This window comes from Chelonoidis abingdonii, chromosome 14, assembly GCF_003597395.2.
Source record: "Chelonoidis abingdonii isolate Lonesome George chromosome 14, CheloAbing_2.0, whole genome shotgun sequence".
Taxonomy (NCBI): Eukaryota; Metazoa; Chordata; order Testudines; family Testudinidae; genus Chelonoidis; species Chelonoidis abingdonii.
Genome location: NC_133782.1, coordinates 31,079,996 through 31,106,165, shown reverse-complemented (window position 1 = coordinate 31,106,165; position 26,170 = coordinate 31,079,996).

The following is a 26,170-nucleotide window of genomic DNA, read 5'->3' as shown; positions in this document are numbered from 1 at the left end:
CTTGGGGTTCCCCAGGGAAGGGTTTGGGGAGACCAGAGGGAGCCAAAACCCTGGAATTTTTGGATGGTGGCAGCGAGATCAAATCTGAGCTGGTAATTAAGCTTAGAGGAGTTCATGCAGGCACCCAGATTTCTGGACGCTAAGGTCCAGATTTGGGAAAGATGCATATCGAGGCCGGTGTGGCTCTATCATAAGCGTCGTCTAAGTCAGCCCCTTTCTTCAGGGCTGAGCGACGCTGCGCAGTCGCTTGGGGCTCCGGCCTTCTGCTACACGGTGGGGCAACAAACACAAAGTTATAGAGGCTCAGGCCCTCTTGGCTCAGGGCTGAGCAAACAATAGTTCAGGCAGCTCAAGCTTTTGGGTGCAGGACCGAGCAGTGGCACAGTTAAAGGGGGCCCAGCCCTTGGTTCGGGCGGGGCAGCAAACACAACGTCACAGAAGCTCAGATCCTCTTGGCTCAGCGCTGAGCAGACAACCACTCAGCTATATGGCCTCCTCAGGCCGGGGGGAGGGGGATTCTGCCACCCGAGTACGGGTGCCAGGGGGACCGCAGGCCCACCCACTCCACTGCGTTCCAGCCCAGGGCCCTAGTAGTGGTTATCACCGCTGATGGTCAGTGGCGTTCCTGACCGCAACACACTGACATGGGTTCAGGTGTACTTGCAGCCTGACTGGAATCGGCTGCCCCCAGGCTACTTCCAATCTCTCCCTCTGGGTCTACCTGGTCTGTGGCGTCAGCCCCTGGGAAGTCCAGTAGCATGGGCTCCTCCTGGCCAGGGCTGGGCGGCAGGTCCGGCAGTACCTCTGGGAAGTCCGGCCAGGCCTGCTCTGGGGGTTCCTCAGGGTAACAGCAGGGATGGAGCGGCTCCGGCAGCTCCTCCTTGTAGCAGGCGCGGGGAAGCTCCAGCAGCTCCTCCTCGTAGCAGGCGCGGGGAAGCTCTGGCAGCTCCTCATTGTAGCAGGCGTGGGGAAGCTCCGGCCAGTCAGGGCAACTGCCCTGGGCCTCAGCAGCTTCCCAGTCACAAGCACCCTCTGGCAGGTCTGCTCCCGAGGGTGGCTGGGCTCCAACTGAGCGCTGATGGCCGACTTTTATACTTCCGGGTCGCCTCCTGACCCTCTGAGGGGTGGGCTCACTGCTCTGTGGCCCCGCCTCCGTAGGTGTCTGATGAGGCTCGACCCTCCCTGGGGAGGAGGGGAGCCACACCGCCTCGCTACAGTCAGAAACTAACATAAAGCCTCTGTATAAATCCATAGTGCTCCCACACCTTGTACACTGTGTGCAGTTCTGGTCACCTCATCTCAAAAAAGATATATCAGAACTGGAAAAGGTACAGAGAAGGGCAACAAAAGTGATGCAGGGTATGGAAAAGCTTCTAAATGAAGATGAATTAAAAAGACTGGGGCTGTTCAGCTTGGAAAGGAGATGACTAAGAGGCGATAGGATAGACAGCTATAAAATCATGATTGGAGTGGAGACAGTGAATGGGAGAGTGTGATTTACCCCTTCACATAACACAAGAACCAGGGATCACCCAATGGAATTAATAGGCAGCAGGTTTTAAACAACCAAAAGGAAGTAATATTTCACACAACGCTCAGTCAGCCTGTGGAACTTGTGCCCAGGGAATGCTGTGAAGACCATAGTATAACTGGGTTCAAAAAGAATTAGGGAAGTTCATGGAGTTCAGATCCTTGGCTATTAGCCAAGCTGGTCAGGGCTGCAACCCCATGCTCTGGGCATTCCTACACCTCAGACTGCCAGAAGCTAGGACTGGACAATATGGATGGATCACTTGATAACTGCCCTATTTTATTCATTCCCTCTAAAGTATCTAGCACTGGATGGTGTCAGAGACAGGATACTGGGATATGGATCATTGGTCTGAACCAGTATGTCCATTCTTACATACCATCGAATGGCTTGTAGGACCATTTAAACAGGGCCATGGCACCACTGAAGGGTTAAAATCCATGTGCATTTTATATAACAACCTGGTATATGGATTGTGCCAGCTCTTTCTCAGAATCAAAGTCCAGAGTGTGGTCAAGAGACCAGACGCCTAGCAAATAGTAATTAGCTAAGAGAAAGCTGGGGGTAAACAGATAATCTTGTTTTTGTTAAAATAGGCTGGTCAGCAAATTGCCAGGTGTTGGAGTTAAGAACTAAATAATTGTGTCTTATTCAAAGTTGCAAATTGAACAAAGGATCCCTGTTCCTATTGTGCTTCTTCTGTAGGAAAACATTCTTCCTACAGATCCAACCTTGAGTTTATGAAAAGTTGGCACATCTGTATAAGATATGGCATCCTTCCACCTCCCTTCCCAGGGACCAATGCCTGCCTTAAGACATAAAGGGCACAATCTTTATTGGCATATACTTTCAATATACTTTCACTGTTTCTTTGCTTTAACCCCCTAGGAATGGACCTGTTGGACAATCAAAGGAGTTGCTCCATTCCTATGGCCCCCAAATCAAAATTCAACATATATATTTTATACTAATAACATTTTATCAAATCATTAATTAAATGTTAACTTGCTAACTTGAGACCATGGGCAGAGACATTATGTAACCTTTTAACTATTGGCTAATGTGCTATCTTGTCTTGCTGCAAAACCTATCCCGGGGTGTGGAACTGCCTACCCCATCACTTTCCCCACCCATGAAAAATCTCTATATTCTATTCTAATCAATTGATTGACAGTGTCTCTGAGCCTAATAAGCCAGGTGACACTCAGCCAGCGCTGTGTGTAATAAACTCCTATGCATGACCTCTACACGGTGTGGATTTATGTCCTTTAACCACCTAGGAAAACCTATCCTCAACCCCTCTGACTTTCATTTGGATTTGATATCACTCCCTCCTGATCCGCAACTGAGGCTCAATTTTGGGTGACTCCCTGGCATGGAGTTCAGGGTGCAATCCAGACCATGAGGAGGTTTTCTGCCAGTTGCCCTGTAAACCTGAGTGCCTCACAGTGCTGGGTTGTTGTAGCTCCCCATGTGAGATATTCACAATCAGCCCACAAGCCTGCACTGCAGGTCACACTCTGAGTGTCTGTGTGCTAGACAGCCCTGCGTCAGTACCTCTGACCCCCCCATATACAGCCCCACTCTGGCTTCCACCAGCCTTGGTTACAACCAGCAAGATGACCCCCAACACACTCCTGGTCCTGCATTTTACCAGAACTGCGAACTTTGCAATGCCCAGCCCTCTCCTGGACAGTCCAGAGAGATAATACAATTTGTTTGGACCTCTGAAAAAACAAAAGCACATTACAGATTATTCACTTAACTGGGGTGAATACACCTGTCCCTGCAAACATAGCACTGAGATGGTTTATATTAAAAATAAAACAAACGTATTAACAACAGGACAGTAGGTTAAGGGATGTGAAGTAAAAGAAATAAAGTTAGAAAGGGCTAGAACCAAACAAAAGTGAAAACATACATCTAAAAGTTTAAAACTTCATCTAGCAAGATATAGGCTTTGTTCAAGATGTTTTTTCTCACCTATATTCAGTTCCCAGAGACTTTTATCCTCCCATCCCCACTTTTGTTGAAGGACCCATCTTTCTCAGCTTGCAAGAGCTCTGTTCCCTTGTGGCTGTCTAGTGATGGATGCCAAAGATGGCTGCTGTTTTTGCTTATACTTTTCAGAGTTCAATGACTTTGTCTCAAGAGGCAAGATGACCTCATGCTGTTCTTTCTTTCCTGTGGCCTTCCCATCCACTTACTGATTTCTATGTAAATGGGGCTTCCATCATTTTTGGTCACACCTTGATTAATCTCATTGGAGACAGGTAGATAGCTGCCTTCTGTCCTCTCTGGGAGGAAACCTGTTTCTCCCTGTTTGGCCACAGACTTTAACTCATAATATCATTGTGTCCATGTGTTACTACAGACCCTTCACAATATTAATCACGTGTGTGTTGTTAGCTTTCAGAAAAGACCTAACTCTATCCACTTTCATAATATAGTAATGTTGTATACATCCAGTTGATTCAACTGCTTATCGCTTGAGGTTCAGCGCCCTGTCCTTATAGAGCAGTAAACCTTTGAAATGTAAAACCCAGACCAAGCTTCTCTCTCTTGCTGGGTGTAGACACCATGCTGTTTCCCCCACTTGTTAGCTTGATAGCTCTATTCACTTGATATATAACTGGACCTGCATTGTGATGAGCAGGTCACTGGTCAGTGACACTAACACATTCCTTTACCTAGGGCAAGCCCGTTTATCAAGTCCCCCTGACATGCTTTGTTTAAACACATTTTATTCCAATTCTATTACACAGCCAAAACTCCTAGTACACATCACAAACATACATCATGCAGGAATGTTAATGACCAGTGAGTTACTGGTTTTCAAATGATACCTCACAAAGTGTGTGGGTGTGAATGCAGGGGTGTTCAGGGTCAAACCCACCTCAAATATGTCAAATATAGTTCTCCTGCCCTTTATCTGTACAGTAAGAATAATGAGATTTCATTAACCTGCATTCAATAGTGAAGTGAATTTTAACCCCAAAACCCAGAACTGATCACTTTGGTAAAGCAGGCATGGATGCTGATCACCTAGGGAAAATAGGTGTCTTTCAGTCTGCTCTGGAGATCTTCTCCCCAGTTTGTCACTAGATGGCAGAGAAGAGCTCATTCAGACCCCACTTACATACATGTAATGTTTGTCAAGGAGTTAACAGTAAAAAGAGCTGGGAGCCATATATCTAGGCTCCCTCTTGACAAATAACTGATAAACTAGCTCAAGACTAATTTCGGTTGTTGGGCTGAGTGTGCAGGTGTTGGGGGGTGATGGCTTGTGACATACAGGAGGTCTGACAGGATGATCTGGTGCTCCCTTCGAGCCTTAAACCAGTGATCCCCAAACTTTTTCCATTGCGTCCCCCTTAACCGTAGTGGGACCTGTCCATGCCTCCCCCAGGACCCGTGGTCGGGAACCGGGGCTGGGAATGGAGCTACAGTCAGGAGCCAGGGCCAGGAGCTGGGAGCCTGGGCCAGACTTTAGGACCACTTCCTTAAACGCTATGACTCTTTGCACTGATGTCAAGACCCTGCCCCCCACTCCCCATTTCACTCAGCTAAAAATAACCTCATTTGTATTCATGTGACTTGGAAGGGAAAGAAAAATGTAGTCTGCAGAAAGCAGCACTGAAAGGACATGTTCCTGCCAGATCTAGAACCAGGGCCTTTTGCAAAGATTTTTTTACTTTATCACAGAAAGCAGGTTCAGAGAAGGCTTGAGTGTTCTTTGCTGAGTTAGATGCCTGGGAGAAATGTAGCCAGAAAGCCAGTGCTAGGGGAAGAATAGGAATGGAAGTCCCACATTCTTCATGGCTCAAGTGAAGAGCCAAGCAAAATGCAACATGGCAATGCCTAAAGATAAAGTTCTGGCCATGCCCTGAGGAATGGGTAAAAGCAGCACCTTTGAGAAGGCCAACATGATAACTACAACATGGCACCAATCCACATAGCAGCGTCTCACCCGCAACCTGAGTAGGATTCAGGTGTGTGGCCAGGATCCTTCTTGCTCCAGAATCCCACCATTTCCTTTGTCCCCCAGAACGCATAAACCAGAAGCCCTTGCCCTGTGCAGCCAGTCCTGCCTGTTTTGTTCACATTCAGAAGTGGGAAGGAGGCTGATGTTTCCTCTTTCATACTCTTCCTGTGGCAGTGTGATAATTGGAAGGTTTCTGAGGGAAAGGGATGTTCTCATTAGTGGCCATAACGGGAGATCAAACCCTGGCCTTTGGGTGTTAGCCCTTGTGGCTCATGCTAGAATTGGCCCCTGCCCTGAGAGTGCATTGTTCTTCCCCTTGGCCATTGCTGAAATCTGCTGGGTTGGATTGCTTTTCTAAGCCAGAAAGCTGTAGAGCAGCAGTGCCCAAACTTTTCCTGTTGTGCCCCCTCTTACCAGTAATGTAACCTGTCCGTGCTGCCCCTCCATTATTGCACTGCCAAGGCTTCCTCAGCAGAGGAGTTTGGGCTTCAGGAAGAGCTGGGAGCAGAACCGGGGATGGCAGAGGAGCTGGGGCTAGAGATGGAGCTGACCTGGGGGCAGAGAGGGAATGAGGGCAGAGCTGGGCTGGGGGCAGAGAGGAGCTGGGCTGGGGGCAGAGAGGGAATGAAGGCAGAGCTGGGCTGGGGGTGGAGCGGAGCTGATGCTGGGGACTAAGTGGAGCTGCAGCTTGGGTCGGAGCAGGAGCCAGAGTGGAGCTGGGACTGGGGTCTGAGCTGGGCTGGAGGCCGAGCGGGCCTGGGTGGCACTCCTTCCCTGTCCCACATGGGGGCTGGCCTGGGCCCTGCTGCACCACCACCCCCCAACTTTCCTCCATGCAGCCCTAGGAGGTGCACCCAAGAGTTTGGGGACCACTGCTGTAGAGATTTCCAAGCCTCCACAGGAAACAAGCAGGTGTCCCTACAGGGTGTCCTGTTGGCTTTCATCAGCCTTGGTGTCCTGACTTGGTCATGGCTCCTGGCAAGCAATGTACGTTTCCGTCACAGTCACTCTTCATCCTGGGCTTTCTGTCCCTAGTTGCTAAGAGGCCTGAAGGTGACCTGCTGCTCTGCTCTGCTCTGGTTTGGCTGGTTGTTTCTTCCATGTCAGATGGAGCTGGGAGCGAGAGAACTGGGGGGAGTCCTCTCTCCCTGCCATAGCCCTGGGGCATGCTCCTGCATCCCAAACCCCTCATCCCCAGAGCCTGCACCCCCTCAGCCAGAACCCTCACATCCCTGCACCCCAACTCTCTGCCCCATTCCTGAGCCCCCTCCCACAGTCTGAACTCACACATTACCTCTATATTGGGGCACATAACAAAATCCATTCTGCACATGGGTGGAAAAAATTAGAGGGAACACTGTGAGGATCGTATCAGAGGGGTAGCCATGTTAGTCTGGATCTGTAAAAGCAGCAGAGAATCCTGTGGCACCTTATAGACTAACAGACGTTTTGGAGCGTGAGCTTTCGTGGGTGAATACCCACTTCGTCAGACGCAGGTAGTGGATCGGGACTCTGTGAGGCATCGGGACTCTGGACAAGTGACGATAGGGGCCGTTGGTGCTTGGGGCAATCCAGCATGCCGGGCTAGGCTGAACTGCTGCCTGTGAGCTCACGAGTGTCCCTGGGGACAGAAAGGCACAAGTGACAGGTTGGCTGACAGCAAGCTCAGGGGTCAGGCTACGCTTGGGCCTCGCCAAGTGGCTCCCAGGACCGCAAGGGAGTTTGGGGTTGGGCCTTGACCGAGTGGCTCAGTGGCTCCAGCTGTTGGCCTCCACATAGCCATGGGCAGGGGCCTTGTAGGATCCAGTGAGCACAGGGGGAGCAGAGGGGTTTTGAGGTATGGATATGGGGCCTTGGCGCAGAATAGGGCCCGGGCGTCGGGGGCGAGTCCCACCACAATGGCCCCCGTCGCCCAAAGGAGTGGGGGGTTACTGGTCGGCTGCCCATGCACAGAGACTGGTAAGATGCCACCTGAATCAGGATAGGTCAGATCGATCGATTGGAACGTGCCTTTTGTGGGTTCTGAGGAAAGAGGTGTAGAACTGAGTGCTAGAAAGATTAAACTGTCTATAAATCCTAATCCGTTCCCCTCTAATATTGAAGACTTTGCTGAGCAACAGAGTCTCTGCCAGTCTATGTGTGCTTTTGCTATGTCCATAAACGCATACCTATAAGCAGGTGAAGTGAGACCTTAGTATCCACTGCAGTCATACCAAAATCTGTGGTGACCAGCGAGTTGTTGAGAAAGATTCTAGAGCAATGTTGATCTACATCACCAATGGAGTCACATCCACGGTCTGAGCACATTCAATGGGCATTGGCTATTCCCCTTAAACCATGCGAACTGTTGGTAAGTGGATCCTTCCTTCTTGATTGAGCTAGAAATGTAATATAAACATAACACAAATCAAGTTTAATAAAACTGGTTTCTCCCCGTGATCTTTAAACCTTGGCTCTACACTACATGTTAATCGATTTAACAGCGTTAATCGATTTAACCCTGTACCCTCCACTACTCAATGCTCTTGCATATCAAATAAAAGAAGCCAACTTTAATACGATTTTGTACCTCCCCAGACGAGAGGAGTTTACGCTAAAATCAAACTATAAAACCAATTTATCGATTAGGGTTGCTGGAGAAAATCGACGTTTATGGCCCTCGGGCGGTATCCCACAGCGCAAACCCACGACCGCTCTGGACAAAGCCGATATCTGAAACTCAGTAACGAGCAGAGCGAGTAACAGGAAAAGCCCCTCGCGAACTTCTGAATTACATTACCTGTATGCCCAGTCGTGGCAGCTCTGATTCAGCACGGTGGCGATGCAGTCCCAATCCAAAAAAGAAGCTCCACATGGACCGTATTGGAGGATACTGGAAATTGAATCCGCTCGTAGGTGAGAACAACTCTGTTCTATCAAAGCTCGTTACAGAACGATGAAAATGCCAAAGCGTTCGAAAAAAAACTCCAGGCGACACAGTGCTGGGTGAAAAGCATAACGGGAAGCAGAGATCATATGGACGCTCATGGAGGGACGGGAGGTACTAGAGGACTCCAGCTATCCCACAGTCCCACAAGTCTCTTGAAAAGTTATTGCATTCTTGGCTGAGCTCCCCAAATGTCTCCGTAGGTTCCAACACAGTGGTCCATGGTGTGAGTTTCTGGATAGCCTCTCGTTTCATTCCCCCCCCACCCCATGAAAAGGAAACAGGGAAACGAAAATCCATTTCTTGACTTTGACTTTCCCATTAGTCCACATCCACTACTATCTGTAACTGAATTGCTGCTGAGACGTCGATGCTTGCAGCAAGGAAGAGTAGTATCATCGCTCCTCCCCGCCCTCTCTGGTGCAGCGTCATGTGCAGCAGGGACTGGTAACTGTTCCCGACCCCATTGAGGACTAGCCCAATGCTGTTTTAACTGAAATGAGGGTGCCTGATAAAAGACAGGAAATGATTGCGTCACTCCAGTAAAGATAGGACAGAATGGCTAGTAACGCTTCAATCAAGACAACTGGGGCTGACTCGAAATCAGCCCCCCTCTTCTGTGTAAAGAAAAGATTTCTGTAAACGGCCTGGACTGTCCATAGCAAAAGCAAGCATGCAGAGCTCCTCTCCCTGCCCAACCGAGCTTATTGTCCTGCCTGGACTGATGCATAGCCTCAGGAGGCTGCCTCCCACGTCATTTTTATCCTCACTAACAATCTTGTTTCCTTATTCCTGAGCATTCTCTTTAACTTTCATGAGCAAATGGGGGGGGGGGGCACAGCTGCCACGGAAGGTAGGGGCAGGAGGGAAGAACGGGGTTGGAGTTGTTTTGCAGGGCCACACCTGCTGAACCTACTGACACGGAGCAGCTGTCGCTGATACAACTGCGTCCCTAGAACAACTGCCCCTTATCTAGGCAGGACTGACTCTCATTTTTAGAAACCATAAAGGAGGGATTGACCGGAGTCATCCAATTTGCCTTTTCACCCCCGGCCGATCTCCAGCCAGGGCCACTCAGGATAGCAAGTGGACAGTAACAGAGAGGAGGAGATAACCGTCATATCTCCAATTGCCGTTTACCTCCGCAGTAGACGGTACAGACAGACTGTAACCATCTCTGCTATCATGCAAAAGCAAATGAATGCTGCTTGTTAACGTGGAGCATCGCCTCTGTCCGCGGCATCCAGTACACATACGGTGCCGGAAAAAAGAAAAGCTGACACGGCCTCCATGGTTGCGTGCTATGGCATCTGCCAGGGCAATCCAGGGAAAAACGGCGCGAAAGGATTGTCACGCTGTTGTTTTCCCCCGAGGAAGGAATACTGACGGACATTTACCCAGAACCACCCACGACAGATTCAACCCAGGACTCCAAGGGGCAGGGGTGGGAGACTGCGGGAACTATGGGATAGCTACGGAATAGCTACCCACAATGCAACACTTCAGAAATCGACGCTAGCCTCGGACCATGGACACATAACGCCGAATTACTGTGCCTAGTGTGGCCGCGTGAAATCGAATTTATAATATCAGTTTTATGAAACCAATTTTAGCTAATTCGGTATTATCCCGTAGTGTAGACGTGGCCTTAGATTGACTGGGGATTTCCTGGTCTTTGTCACCATCCTTGAGCGTGACCACATTAACTGGTCACATCTAAAATCTCCAAGCTTTGCTACTGTACTTTTTTATGTGGTGCAAGTGGCTGGCTCAGTACTGGGGTATCTTTCCAATACTTCCACCCTGCATGTGGAAAAATAAAAAAACAAGCTTTAGGAGACAACAATGAAGTTACTTCCTGAAAAATCTACGTGGTTGACAATGTTCATTGCTGTACTTGCAGTGCGTTATAAATATTAACTGTTGTTGCTAGGAAAATGTGGTGGTGCTAGATCCAAGCACCTTTTATTATGTTCCTCCAGTCTTCTTTTTGTTTGCAATTAAATTTACAATCATTTGAGACATCAAAACCTCCCTGTAAGATGTAAGGACTTTATGTGCTATTTATCTGCAATGCGGCCACTAAGGAAAATATTGTGTTGGCCATGAAAGCACGTGACTATGAATATTTCGGAAATATATATAAAATATCATGCATTTATCATCCAAACTTGGTGCACCATTAAAGAACCCCCAGCCATTTGCAAGCTCTGTCACTGAAGTTGTGTCTTCAGATGTTTTCCCTTGGTCTAGCAGTTTTGGGCTAGAACCAGGAAGGGATGTAAACATCAAACTGCTGCTTAGACACCTAAGTCCAAAATGTAGATCCTCAAACCTCTGCTCAGCTGCCACCTAACCCTACAGGTGCCTGAAGTGCCTAAATTTCTGCCAGGGGACATTTGAAAACTCAAGTAAGTCTTTGTGGTGCTGAGCTGCTTGGCATTTATGCCCCAGCAGGATTCATGAATTAGACCACCCTGCCCCTTCTGTCTCTCTGTGGGGCCTGATCCAATAGGCATTCTCACAGCACACCTACAAGACCAGACCCCACACCTAACTTAGTGCTGCTGCCTCTGCCCTTGTACCTAAGGGTGCAATGCTCTAATTCACCTGGGATATTGGAGACGCAGGTTTAAAACCCCACCTTGTCCAGTTCAGAGCAGGGACACCCACATCCCAGGAAACTGCCCTAATCCATGGGATCTAGGGTAGTCTGTGGTGGGCCATTTGCAAACTCTCCTGTTGGGGCTGTTCAGTTTTGTATAGCACTTAAAAGATTCATTGGAGTGTGGACTGGCAGTTGGGTCTCCCAGCAAAGAGCCCTAACCACTAGACTAAAAAGTCATTCTCACTTTCTGGCTACTAACAGTTTAGTTAAACAAAGTGGAACAACTTCAACTAGGGACTGGCCTAGATGACCTCTCATGGTCCCTTCCCTTCCTGATTCTATGAACACAGAGGCGGAAGCCTGAGTTCAAGTTGCTACTTCAAATCAGGCAAAGGGGGAATTTGAACTCCAAATTCTCACATCCTGTAGGAGTGTTCTAACTAGGGGGCTGTATGAGTGGAAGTAGTGCCTCCTCCTCTTTATTTTTTGCAGGGAAATGTTGGGGTGTATTTTAAACAACTACATATCAAGGCCCTAAAATTGAGACATGCCTCAAAATGCAACACGGGAAAATGTCTAATGATATTTTTGTAATGATTCACAAACAGAACTGGACCTTGAATGAAGGGTTCTGAAAACCCATGTTTAAAGAAAATGAAAAACGTTGACATTAAAGAATCACCGTGTTTTCCATAACTCCCTCCACACACACACACACACACACACACACACATTAGATTAAAGGGCAGAATAGAATAATACACACATGTGGAATTATAACATTGAAATACAAAAACAAAACTACTGTATTGCTAAATGGGTAGGGTAAAAGCTTTGATAGCTGTATTTTAATGGTTGTATAATTATGGACTGTGAATGAGCACAGCTAAGGTAATAACTAGGCCAAGCCCTTGCCTGGAAGGAGTGTTTTTGCCAACCCGCCTTTGATATAAAATTGCTAATTTGTTTTAAATGATATTATTGCTGGCAAGCTGAGTAGTGTGTTGTGCTGGGGGATGTAAGGTAGAAGTACACAGTTATGTAATGATATATAACCCTTCCCCCTTCTCTGGGAAGACCCAGAAACAACATGACACAGAACGACATGATCCAGAAACTGCAAAATCAGCATGATGAATGCAGAAGCTGGATAACTGAAGCTTGTGCATACATAATGTACGAGTTACATACAAAATAAAGGTTGCTGTGTTAAAAGCCAATTGGATAAAGGTTAAGTAATCTGGAGTGTGGGCATGTATAAAAGACTTATGTGAACAAGGCCAAAGTCTGAGAAACACCAGACCAGAAACTGAAGGACCACAGCAGGATATCAGGGGAAGCAATGGCAGATGGAAGCACTCCTCAGTGCCCTGGAATGTACTAACTTGGACCCCTATCAATTCTGTTCTGTTATTATTGTCTAGCACAAATGTACATTCAGACACAAGATAAGTGACAATAATTCTATTTGAAATGGTATAATAAAGGCAAAATTGATCAACCCTAAATTGGGCAGACTTGTGACTCAGTTTCCCAATTTAACCCCCAACAAAAGGGCAGACCTGGCTTAGGTGCTTAGCTCCAGGAGAGGATTCATGCCTGTGAATCCCAAACAGGGAAAGGCACTTCCCTCAGCCCTGCAGCTAGGCCTCTAATGCTCTGCGTATAAGCAGTTCCCTACTCAGAGTGCTGGCTTCTGAGGATCCCATTCTTAGGTTTCTAACTCTCCCCATGCATCATGTAGGGAGCCTGGGTGCCTAACTCAGGGCTGTGAAGTCCACCAGGTGTCAGGGCACCTAAAGTTGTCCAGGCTTCAGGCATGTCGGGCTGAAGTTCCTTCTCACCACTCAGATCACACTTATCTAAAAAGTACTGGGGACAGCACCATTGTATTCACCCGCCGTCTGTTGGTACCATTTTACTTCTGACATCAAGCACTAAACCTTCTAGTTCTTCCACCAGGACTATAATCAGACCCACCTCTTGGGAGCTTGTCTGTGGCCTGTGAGACACCATGGACAGCGTAGTGTATCTCAGCTGTAAGGTAACTCCATGATGCATTAAAGGCAATATCTAAAGGTAAAGGCCAATCATTTTAATTACTGGTTTACTCTAAGCTCAGCATCAACAGGATCTCTCTTTGTAAGTGGAGCTTTTAGTGGTCCCTGACTGTGGCATGAGCAATTGCAGAGAAAGTCGTGCACAGTCACTGCAGCCTCAGGATAGAGCATGGTCAGTTACTCTGTGAGGATGGCACATGTGCAGCCTGGTCAGCACTTAGGAACTCTGAGGCAATGGAATATGCTCAGTGGAGACAGAATCTTCAGAGAATTTCACTGCCAAACTCTAACAAGTCTCTATTGAGCCTGTGCAAACTGAGATTTTTCAGAGGCTTATAACTTTGCCAGTTTTGGATGTATTTTCATGGGGTCAGCAAAAGGCACATCCCTGACACCAGGACGATCTCCCTGTCAAATTTCAAGTCCTTTCTTTAAAGCATGCTGGTGCAAGGCAAAACAGCATATTGCTCCCTAGCTCCATTCTCTGAAAGGGCTCACCCAATTTAGCTGAAACTTTAATAAAATAAATAAATAAATAAAATCAGCCTAAGGTAGACACCCAGCAAGGTAAATTTCAGTCTGAATGGTTTATGTCTGGCAAAGTTATAGGCAATTTAAAGCAGGCTTTATAAGAGGAAGTATCAGGCAACCTCAACTGTTGGCACTGCTACCTAGGCTGCCTGGATTAAATTACTTACATTACCAAAGTAAACAGAGCTACTCAACCGTATGTAATGCTTTTCAAAGATTAATTGTCCAATCCTCCCAACAGCTCTGAAGTAAGCAGGTATTTTCTCCATTTTGCAGATGAGGACATTGAGGCGGGGGACTGGGAATCTTGGCCAAGCTCACAGAGGGGGTCAGCATCATAGACAAGATTAGAATGCAGGTGTTCTTGGCTCTTAGTCCTATGCCCAGATCATGAGCCCTACACATTTTGCCAGTACTAAACTCACCGAGAATGGCAAAAAAAAGGAAAAGATTCCTTTCTTTTTCCAGCAAGAGGAACAGGGAAGGAAGAGAGTACTTCCATCTCAGCGAGCTCCCCTGACAGTCCATGATGGAAGCTCATTTGATGACATTATTAAATGATTCAGTGCATTTTCTGCCTTTTAAAGTGCTTAATATATGTGCCACTGTGATTCATTATTATCTAATAAAAGATTATCTGACTTGCTTTCATGTTTCTTCCAATTACAAATTGAAATGGTTCCCACTATGACCTTGCAGCTGCTACATTTTCTAAAATTAGCCATAATGATTCATTTTACTAAGATAATTAATTATCTAAACTGAGAAAATTGAGTAGTAGAACTGCTTCACGTGCTGCTAATTATCTTTTATTATGTCATCTTTATATGCAAATAAAGAAATATTGTGATTATTTTAAGTACTGTTTTCATTAGCTAATATTCTTGTTAGCAGAGCAAAGGTTTGCCTCGTCCCATGGCAGTAAAAGTCCTTGGGGACCTCACTGCTTATAGGCTGCAGGATTTTTAATTTCAGATTGATGAAATACAGTTAATCTAAATTAAGCTTGCGTTGACAAATGGGAAAAACGCAACAGGACTGTACATTCTCCTAACATAAGAGATTTGAACTAATTAAAACACGAGGCACAGGAGTGATTACCAGCAGTTCGCCTTCTATCTCCATCTTATTTCACTTATGGTTTTTGCATTGACTATAATTTAATGATTAATGTTGATTATTACAGCAGAAATCTTTGTGTAGTGCCTTGGCAGGGTGAGGTTTTGTTATACATATTACTTAAAGCCACATTAATAATTAATTATGATATTATTTTTGGTAGTCACTATATCGCTACAAGTGTGCACGGCCCTGTACAAATATTAGCAAACAACAGCTACATTTAGTGGCAGTTAAGGATGCATCAGGACACACTCCAACCACCTAAACCCTTAAAAGCATGGAAATAAGAAGCCAAGGGGAAAGTGCACATTTATTTCCGTGTTGCATGTAATACCGTGGATAGAACACTCCAGTGCTCCCTTAGGCCTTCACCCAAATCCATTATGTACCCCTTCACTAAACGTGCTCTATAGTGCAAAACCTTCATATGCTTTTATAGCAATTGTGTCGCTAGCCCTTTTGTCCTTAATGGTTAGCCAAGTTTTTGGGTTTTGCAGATTACTTCTGTTAGGAGGGGAAATTGATGATGGAGTCAGGTATTACTTTGATTCGAGGGCCGGCTCCAGGGGTTTTGCCGCCCCAAGCAGCCAAAAAAAAAAAAAAAGCCGCGATCTCGATCTGCAGCAATTCAGCAGGAGGTCCTTCACTCTGAGCAGGAGTGAGGGACCCTCCGCCGAACACTTTAAAGTGCCGCCCCACTCCGCAGTGGCCAGCCCAAGCACCTGCTTGATAAGCTGGTGCCTGGAGCCAGCCCTGTTTGATGCAATCCTGTTTATTTACAAAGAATGTACAAAGGCCTGTTTCCTGAATAAAGTAGGGAATCAAATAGCAGGAGTCAGTTTCTTTGCTCACAGTTCCAAGCCTCTCTCAGGCAGTACTCTACCCAAAAACTCTCTCTCAACTTTTTCTGAGGGTCACACTACAAAGGGTTCTCTTTGTCATACTTCCTTGCTGCCTTCTCTTTGTGCTTCTGTGATGTGTCTGCTGCTGCTCTCTCTTTCTTTCACGCACACAGCTGCAATCAGATGAACCACTCACTCCTGCATTTGTCATCAGCCTCTCAGGAAACCCCTTAGAGCAGTGGTCCCCAACCTTTTTGGCTGGCAGGCGCCAGCTGAACGACCACTGCAGCAGTGGAGCACCCACTGAAATGCCATGGCATTTCGGCAGCGACGCCTCTCGCTGATGCCACTTGCCATCAACAAGCGATGTCATCAAGAGGCATCCCCATTAAAATTCGGGAGCGACGCCTCTCGATGATGTCACTTGTCGATGGCAAGCAGCGTCAGCGAGAGGTGGCCCTGATGAAATTCGGGGGCACGGCCTCTCGATGATATCACTTGTCAACTGCAAGCGTTGTCATCGAGAGGCGTCCCCGCTGAAATGCCACTGAAAGTCGGTGGCGTGAAAGAGTATAAGCATTGTTCTGTAAAACGTATCTTTTTTAATACTTCTCTCTCTTTTTTCCCTTCCTCATGCAGCGGCAAATTTTTCAAGCCTCCCTACTCCACCCCAAAAGCTATCTCAGATAAGGCGGCGGAAAAAAAAGACGCGAGACGAAATGTTCTTGGAAATCATGGAAGTGACCCGCAATGAAAGAGCTCATCTGAATGAGTGGAAGGACGTGGTATCAAATTACAGGAAAGATGTCAGTGAACGTGAGGACAGGAGGGACGCTCGAGATGAGAGGTGGCGGCAGGAAGATCAGAGAAGGCATGATGCAATGCTGGGGCTGCTGCATGATCAAACTGACACGCTCCGGCGTCTGGTGGAGCTTCAGGAACAGCAGCAGGATCACAGACTGTTGCTGCAGCCCCTGTGTAACCACCTTCACCCCTCACCATGTTCCATATCCTCCTCACCCAGACGTGTAAGAACGCGTGGGGGAGGCTCTGTGCACCCGTCCACTCCACCCCCGTGGACAGCCCAACCAAAAGGCTGTCATTATTTAGAAATTTTTTTAGTGGTCTTTTCCTTCCCTCCTATCCTCCTCCCAAACCACACCCGGCTACCTCGTCAGTTCTCTCCCTTTTTTTATAATGACTTTTTAATAAAGAATACATGATTTTTAAACGATAGTGACATTATTTCCTTAAGAAAGCTGTAATCGAAGGGGGAAGGTGGGTTGCTTACAGGGAAGGAGTCAATCGGGGGGGAGGGGGTTCATCAAGAGGAAACAAACGCAGTAGTCACACCATACCCTGGCCCATGATGAAACTCGTTTTCAAAGCTTCTCTGATGTGCACAGCTTCCTGGTGTGCTCTTCTAGCCCTGGTGTCTGGCTGCGCGTAATCAGCGGCCAGGTGATTTGCCTCAGCCTCCCACCCCGCCATAAAGGTCTCCCCTTTACTCTCACAGAGATTGTGGAGCACACAGCAAGCAGCAATAACAAAGGGACATTGGTTTGGCTGAGGTCTGAGCGAGTCAGTAATGTGCGCCAGCGCAGCCTTTAAACGGCCAAATGCACATTCTACCACCATTCTGCACTTGCTCAGCCTGTAGTTGAACAGCTCCTGACTACTGTCCAGGCTGCCTGTGTATGGCTTCATGAGCCATGGCATCAAGGGGTAGGCTGGGTCCCCAGGATAACTACAGGCATTTCAACATCCCCAACTGTTATTTTCTGGTCTGGAAGTAATTCCCTTGCTGCAGCCGTTTAAACAGAGTAGTGTTCCTGAAGACGCGAGCGTCATGAACCCTTCCGGCCATCCCACGTGGATGTTGGTGAAACGTCCCTTGTGATCCACCAGTGCTTGCAGCACCATGGAAAAGTACCCCTTGCGGTTTATGTACTGGGTGCCCTGGTGCTCCGGTGCCAAGATAGGGATATGGGTTCCATCTATCGCCCACCACAGTTAGGGAATCCCATTGCAGCAAAGCCATCCACTATGACCTGCACATTTCCCAGAGTCACAACCTTTCGTAGCAGCAGCTTAATGATTGCTTTGGCTACTTGCATCACAGCAGCCCCCACAGTAGATTTGCCCACTCCAAATTGATTCCCGACTGACCAGTAGCTGTCTGGCGTTGCAAGCTTCCAGAGGGCTATTGCCACTCGCTTCTCAACTGTGAGGGCTGCTCTCATCTTGGTATTCTGGCGTTTCAGGGCAGGGGAAAGCAAGTCACAAAGTTCCATGAAAGTGCCCTTACGCATGCGAAAGTTTCGCAGCCACTGGGAATCGTCCCACACCTGCAAACACTATGCGGTCCCACCAGTCTGTGCTTGTTTCCTGGGCCCAAAATCAGTGTTCAATGGCTAGAACCTGCCCCATTACCAGCAGGATCTCCAAAGCGCAGGGGCCCGCGGTTTGAGAGAATTCTGTGTTCATGTCCTCATCACTCTCATCGCCACGCTGCCAGGCTCCTCCTCGCCTGGTTTTGCAGGTCCTGGTTCAGCACAGACTGCACGATAATGCGCAAGGTGTTTACAACGTCCATGATTGCTGTCTTGAGCTCAGCAGGGTCCATGCTTGCTGTGGAATGGCGTCTGCACAGTTCACCCAGGAAAAAAGGCACGAAATAGTTGTCTGCTGCTTTCACGGAGGGAGGGGTGAGGCTGTACCCAGAAGCACACACGAGAATGTTTTTTGCCCCATCAGGCACTGGGATTTCAACCCAGAATTCCAAAAGGCAGGGGAGACTGCGGGAACTATGGGATAGCTACCCACAGTGCAACGCTCCACAAATCAACGCTAGCCTCGGTACATGGACGCACACCGCCAAATTAATGTGCTTAGTGTGGCTGTGTGCACTTGACTTTATACAATCTGTTTTAAAAAAACCAGTTTCTGTAAAATCGGAATAATCACGTAGTGTAGATATACCCTCAGCAACTGTAATGGTAAACCAAACAGGCTAAACAAGATACAAAGATGTCCTATGGTCTCAGTAGTTGTAGCAGAAGTAATTCAGAAAACCTCTGGCCATTTTGAATTGGTGTTGACTATGACCCAAAACATACAACCTTTTAAAAGTCCAGCAAAGTACACGTGAATATGCGTCCAAGGAGTCTGAGGCCACAACCACAGGTATAGACAAGATGGGCCAAGATCATTCTGAATTTGCTGACACATAGTACAGCACTTTGCCTTCCTCTCAATCTCTTTGTTGATCCCTGGCCAACAGATAAGCTGGCAGGCTGTGGCCTTCATCCATACAATACCAAAATGACCTTTGTGAACAGTTTACAAAACATGAGATTCCAAAAACATTTCAATGACTACTTGAATTCCCCTTAAATTGCAACATGATTCAGAGATTACTCACATTGACGTGACACAAATTGGGTAAATGGAGGGTTCTTTTGATCCAGCATCGTGCCATGTTGTGCCATTCCCTTCATAAGCGAAGGCACATCATCCTTAGTAGTTCCTCTCTTTATGTCTGTACTAGTGATGGGCGACCTGTCTATCAAACTGAGAAAATATTTCATCTGAACTTCTTTGGGTTGGGAGCTTGGGTCTGGCAGGTGCAACAACCTATCTGCATTACCAGGCTGCATCCCTTCACAGATTTAAATAATAAAGGAATGAGCTGAAAGCAGCAATACCCATCGTTGCATACAAGCAGCAGCTAATGATGGAATTCCATGTTTTGGTCCAAAGTTGAAATGAATGGGTGATGATCCATCAGCAAGGTAAAATGTCTGCCATACAGGTAGGTGTGGAACTTCTGAATTCTGAAGATAATGCTGAGAGCTTCTCATCATGGGTGGTGGGTGAACCACTGGCTAAGGGAGGTTAGCTGCCGGCCTGGCCCACCCCTTCTGCCTGATGACCCACCCCTTCCCCCAGCCCAGACCTCGCCGCCCCCCCAGCCACCAGCCCCTCCCAGCACCAGAGCACCAAGTGGTGCATGGCCTGCCCGAAAACCCAGAGCAATGGATGGAAGCCCTGACCCCAGTCAGGCACCTCCCGCAGAGCCAAAGCCCTTGAGCTACACAGCAGGTAGCTCCCATGGGGCTGAAGCCCTGAGCTCTGGCAGGCATGCCCCAGCTCTTGAACTTCTGAAGATTGTCATATGTGGTTCAGAGGGTCAGTAAATTTGGCCACCCTGTTGTATACTGATGTGGTTCAGGGTGAATTAATAAATTGTTGATTGGTTAAGAATACCCAGTGTCCTGATTTGAGAAATACTGGTCAAACTAAAAGCTGACCTAAAGGAACCCAGTGAGCTAACACTTCCTGGGCTCAGTAAAAAGGGGCTCTCCTATTACTGTGGCTCTCAACATTTCCAGACCACTGTACCCCTTTCAGGAGTCAGATTTGTACCCTCAAGTTTCACCTCACTTAGAAATGACTTGCCTACAAAATCAGACATAAAAGCGTCACAGCACACTAGTACTGATAAATTGCTGACTTTCTCATTTTTACCATATAATTATAAACTAAATCAATTGGCATATAGATATTGTACATACATTGCAGTGTATAGTATATGGAGTAGTATAAACAAGTCATTGTCTGTATGAAATTTAGGTGCACTGACTTCGTTAGTGCTTTTTCTGTAGCCTGTTGTAAAACTAGGCTAATATCTAGATGAGTTAATGTACCCTTTGGAAGACCTTTGCGTGCCCCAAGGGTACCCATACCCCTTGCTGAGAACCCCTGTCCTATTAGATTCCATTCTAATATTCGCTATAACACTTATCCAATTGGTAAACCTAATCTGATAGTTTCAGCTTTAAAATCTAACTGGCATCTCAGCAAATTCATAAAATTTCCCCACCTTTGACACATATACAGATGAGTTTCAGACAGAGCATGTTCAGGGCAGCTCAGCCATGGGGAAAATAGCTCTGACCTAGGGCCATGGAGAATGTCAGAGAAGTGATGGGAAGAAATAAAGGGGCAGCGGAGGACACCTGTTCAGTGTGATATAAGGTCGAAGGGTGGAGTCCTGCTCCCAGTTCAGTACCTGCAGAAGAAGGGAGATGGCCATACCGTATGACCTAAGAATTTTGCATTTATTTCTTCAATTTTATTTGAAAAACTCCCCTTCCTTTCTGAACTAGCTCAATGTCAGCAGAATTTATGAGAAGTCAGCAGTATATTGGACACAGTGTAACAAGTGATTTAATTTTCAATTCATCTGTATTCCAAAGTCATTGCACACAGGTCTGGGAGCCCAGGAACAGCTGCAGCTCTCTCTTGGAGAAAGTCAGCCCTGCAGCAGAGTGCGTCCATACCCACGTCAGTTCACACAATAGCTGCCTTGAGGGTATTTCAGTGCAAAGGTAGACGGAGCCTAAAGCTTTAGGACCTGGGGTCAGATCCCGCCCTTTGTTAGGCTGACACAAGCAGCCCTAAATGCTACAGATCCACCCATACAGCCCCACTGCCACACACCCTGCGGCCAGCACAGAGAGTGCAGATGAAGCATCCCTGCACCTTGAGCTGCTGAAACAGTCCCTTGGGACTGTGGGCAGCTGGCACAAGCTAGGGAAGCCTTCAAGCTGTATTACCTCATGCTGTGGGCTGGCTTGGCACAAAGCAACCCCAAGGTCAGGAAAAGGCTTAGAGGGAGGTTAAAGCCACCTTTGCAGCTCTTCATGTATACTGCTCTGAGAGCTGCTCAGACACAGCTGAGAATCTGGACCCTGGTCTTGTCTGCCACTCCCAAATTGTTGGGGTTTTGTCTCTAAGAAATGTGCTCAAACATTTAAAGGGACAGGACGTATCCTGACATTTGGCATATCTGTTTCTCTGCCCATCTCTTCAGTCTGACTCTAGGCTGACTTCTTCATTAGCAATTAATATCCCAAGATTGTCAGTTCAGCTGCAGGTGGATCCAGGGGAGCAATCGTCTCCAACTGCACACTTGTCTCCACTTTTCTCTCTGCAGGTGGTCCTTCTGAAGCATCTGCAGCTCTTGGGGCCTGGCAGGCACGGCTGAAGATAACCCCATTACTGGTGTAGCCCTTCTGCCAGATGGAGCTGGCAGCAACCAGGGCTGGGTTCAATATCTGGGGGTTCCTTTTCAACAATACAACACAGAACTGGCTTGAGTCCCAACCCAGTAACCTGGGAAAATTACACGCCACCCCTGGGTGTCTCAGAGACAATACTTCCCCACTCGCAAGCACAGAGTCTGAGGGTAGAAAATAAACTTTTAATGAAAGGAGGGAAGTCACCTGACATTAGGGAAAATGCACAAGCAGGATTCATAATCATAAAACTATGAGCAGGATGCTCACACCAGAGTGCACGGGGCAGTGCCTTCCCCCTCATGTTCTTGAGTTCTACAATCAAAAGTTCTTTTTCTATGTCCCTCTCTGCTCCCTCACCATACCCCACTCACAGTGGTTGTCCTTAGTCAGTGAGGATACAGGGTTCAGAGGAGCATGCGTGTGAGTTCAGCTCCCACCCATGAAAGAAGGCACCTTGCTTCTCTGCCACCTGAGAACTTGCTTTGTCTGACCACCCACCAGCCGCTGCTCCTCACTGCCAGGCCACCCTGCCAGGTGCTGCTCCTCGTCTCCTGGCTGCCCAACCAGCCACTGGTCCTCTGCACTCGCCACCCCACCAGCCGCTGCTCCTGGCCGCATCACCAACCGCTGCTCCTCACTGCCTGGCCATCCCGCCAGCCATGGTTCCTCGTTACCTCACCAGCCACTCATTTGCCAGCCACCTTCTGCTGCCCCCTGCCTCTGCTGTGACCGCTGCACATCAGTCTCTTAGTAATTTTCAGCTCTTTGCAGGCTAGGCAGAAATACTGCCCTAGTTCAAGTGATGTCAGCTTTCTGTGATTTTTAGCTCTTTGTAGGCTGTGCAGAAACAGTGCCCCATCTTAAGAAACTTCACCTCTGCTTGAGCATTTAAAATAACAAAGAGGGTCCTAATTAAGCCTATTTAGCTTTTTCTTTGAACAATAAGGAGGAACAGGTTAAACCAGCCCAGGGACCTCTATAAAGAGCCCTCAACTCCTGGCTAGGGCACCTATCCCCACCCACCTCCTGCTTTCACATGGCTCTGGCATTCAAGCCTCTGGCTTAACAAGATCCTTTCAGCTGAGGATGACCCCCTCTTTTGGGCTAGGTTAAGCATAGTTCTGCTTCCCTTCATTCATACAATAATGACAACACTATAATAATGGCATTTCACTACCCCTGCATTCAGGACTAAAGTGATTTGCAACCTCACACCTGCCGAAGTTGTTTACTTTGAGCAACACCACTATCTGCTGGATATCTAAACAGAATAGGTGTGTTCATGTAACTACAGTTTGCTCCTGAAGTCTCTTCCCCTTCCAGCTGGCTGTCAGAGGAGAATCCATTCAGTTCATTCAGACCTTGCTTACACTGGCCTGAGTGACAGAGAGGATAGCAGTGTTGTAACCTTAAGTACTGTAGCTTTTGCTACTGCCAAGCTCTTCTATCACCCATGTATATTAGCCAATGATTCAGTGAAATTTGAAGGCTTGTGGTTTATTGAAAGTCATTCATGAAACAGAGATCCTTTTTTATGAAGCATTTTGCATCTTCACACCACACTGGATGGAACTCCTCCTTATCCCCATATTCTATACACCAATGTCTCAGTTAGTAGGAAATAAAATTGCTTCTGTTTGCTCAAGCCATAAAATACATTCAGTCACTTTTGCTGTGCTCTCAGGACCAGTTTGTCCAATGAGCTCTTGCTGCAGTTTGTTTACACTTTTACCACAATTGTACTTGCAAATCAGGTAACTGCACAGGCTAATGTTTAATTAGATGTATTTACATATGCAGTTACTGAATTTGCACGCACATGGTCAGGAACTGTGCATGCAAGTTAGGCACACAATTGTATCACATTTGGGGACAGTGATGTGCTTACACAGCTACTGATAAATACTATCACAAGGGGGCTCAGCATGGGGATTGTAAACAAGTGCCAGCGGCTCTGCATCAACGGGCCTTCCCAAATGGCTAGGTAGGAGGGTCCCTGTATGGAGAAGGTGCATAGATTCTCAGATCATAAGGCTAGAAAGAACCATTATGATCATCTAGTCTGACCACTTGTATAACCCAGGTCAAAGAACATCACTCAGTAGTTCCTATACCAAGATCACAACTAAACAGACTGTGCTTCTCTAGTCTCCCATTGCAAGCGAGGCATTTAGGATCTCACATCATTCTGGTAGCTCTTTCCCATGATTTGTTAAAAATCAAGGCAAATGGTTTTCAGAGCTCCTGCTCTGTTATACTACCAGTTACGTTACCAGCTACTGTCTTAACTCCAAGTGTGTTTATTTTGCTATTTAATCTGGGAAGAACTACTGTCTCTCCATAGTTTAAAGAAATAAAAAGTATGTATATCATCTATACCCTGATTTGATTGTGCACTTTGCACACCCAGCCAGACTTGGCCCTGCATACCCTGAAATGCTGTCTAAGGGCCATATCTGCCCAGTAGCTGAGCAAGTGGGTGCATTTATCTTCACCCCTCACCCCCCCCCCCCCCAGGAGACAAGGCATGTAACTGATGGGGTGCTGAGGCCACAAGCGGGGAAATGAAGAACACTGTCTCCAGGGGAAGCTCTTGGAAAAACGTGGGCTGGTGAAATGTAACTGCCCACACTGGAATTTCGTCAGTAGAGTGAGGTTAATGGTTCTGTTCCTGTATATTGGACCACAAGCTCTTCACGGCACATAGACACTTAGGGCTGAGGCTTTACATCTATCTCACTGCAGCACTGTGCCCCCATCACCAATTAGTTCAATTCTGACTCAAAGGGAAGAGCGCCCCCTATTGTTCAGCCTCCCTCCAGGGTCCTCTCTTTTCCCTGGAGGTTTCCCATCCAAGCAATGCTCAGACCAGCCCAATATGGTGTGTAACTGCTACCAAGTAGTCTAGCCCAGGTGCCCCACAGATGCTCTGCTAGGTTCAGGAGTGTCAGCAATGATGCCTAGGGGTTCTGGCCCACTTGGTTTCCACATTTTATTCCCCAGCTCTGCTTTGTTTTATCCTTTGTTGCCATGCTAAACATGGCTGGAGTTGTAGCTGCCTGTTAGTACAAACTAGCGGAGCCAGGGCTTCCTTTCTCATTGCATCACTGGCCTGGCTCTGAGCAGGAAGAGGGAAGGCTGAGCTGAGGGGGGTTAAATGCCTTTTTTCTTTCAAAGGCAGTTTAACCTGAGCCATGTGTCAGCTCCCAAGGCTGGTGTGACAGTACCTCCCATAAGGCTTTATGGAAATATGCTTAGAATGTGTTTTATGCTACATAGGCCATGTAACATATCTCAAAGATTATGATCTACCGAATGTATTAATCCTATTTTTATGCATGTATCATTATCTGAAGTTATGAATGTTGGCTGTGTACTGGCTTGATTTCTAAATGACCTTAATAGAGCATTTGGTCAGTTCCTGGAGAAAGGAATGTTGAAATTAAGTACCTAATCAAGAAACACTTAAAAGGACAATGGATCTTGGAATGCGCCAATCCACATAAGAAGTCTATTTGAGGACGTTCAAGGTAGCATGTAAACAACAGATGCTACCTGTAAAAGCTGTGAGTCATGTGTAAGCCGAGTCAGGATGAGCTCTACCCTGACATCTGGTGGTGAATTATGGGAAATGTGGAAAGAATTTCAGGAAGTGTGAAATCTCGGGTATTTGCATGGGCACACCCAGCATAGCCCAAGGCAGCCTGGGATGGGTATTTTGACAGCTCTGGGATCCCCAATTTCTTTGTTATTGGGGCAGGATAAATAAAGTGTTGCCACCTGATTATGTGAATGAGGAACTATGAGACTGCTTTATGATAGAGATGTCTCAATGTAAATTAAGTGACACTTGCTAGACAAGGGACATGGGTTCCACTGCCCAGTGAATTGAGAGAGAAAGGACATTACCAAACATATTTGGAGGTGGGTTTTTGTTAGAATCCTGTTTGTGGTGTTTCTCCAATGGGATGCTGCATTGTTTCCTTCCTTTATTAAAAGGATTTTGCTACACTCAGACACTGGACTTGCGAGAGGGGAAGTATTACCTCCTAGAGGTGCCCAGGGGGGTGTGGTATGTAAGTGTCCCAGGTCACTGGGTGGGGGCTCAAGCTGGTTATGCATTGTGTTATTGAAATGGAACCCTTGGATACTGAACCTGGCCCTTGTTGCTGCCAACTCAGAGGGGCAGACATGTGACTTTCCCAGGTGACTCCTGAACTCCATCTTGGAGCTGGACTTTGCATAGGAAGGAGGAGAGGGTCTCCACCCACAAGAGAGTCTATTTAAACCCCTGGAGACTCCTCCATTTTGTCTTCAGCTGGCCAAAGAGAGAGCATCTCCACCACCCAGGATACTTGGAAGAAACTGGAAGAAAGGGCAGTGACTGCAAGGGGTGTGAGCAACTGCTGGACCAAGGCTAAAAGGAAATTAGTCTATTAAATCACTTTTTACTTATAACTCAGTATGTATCAATACCTG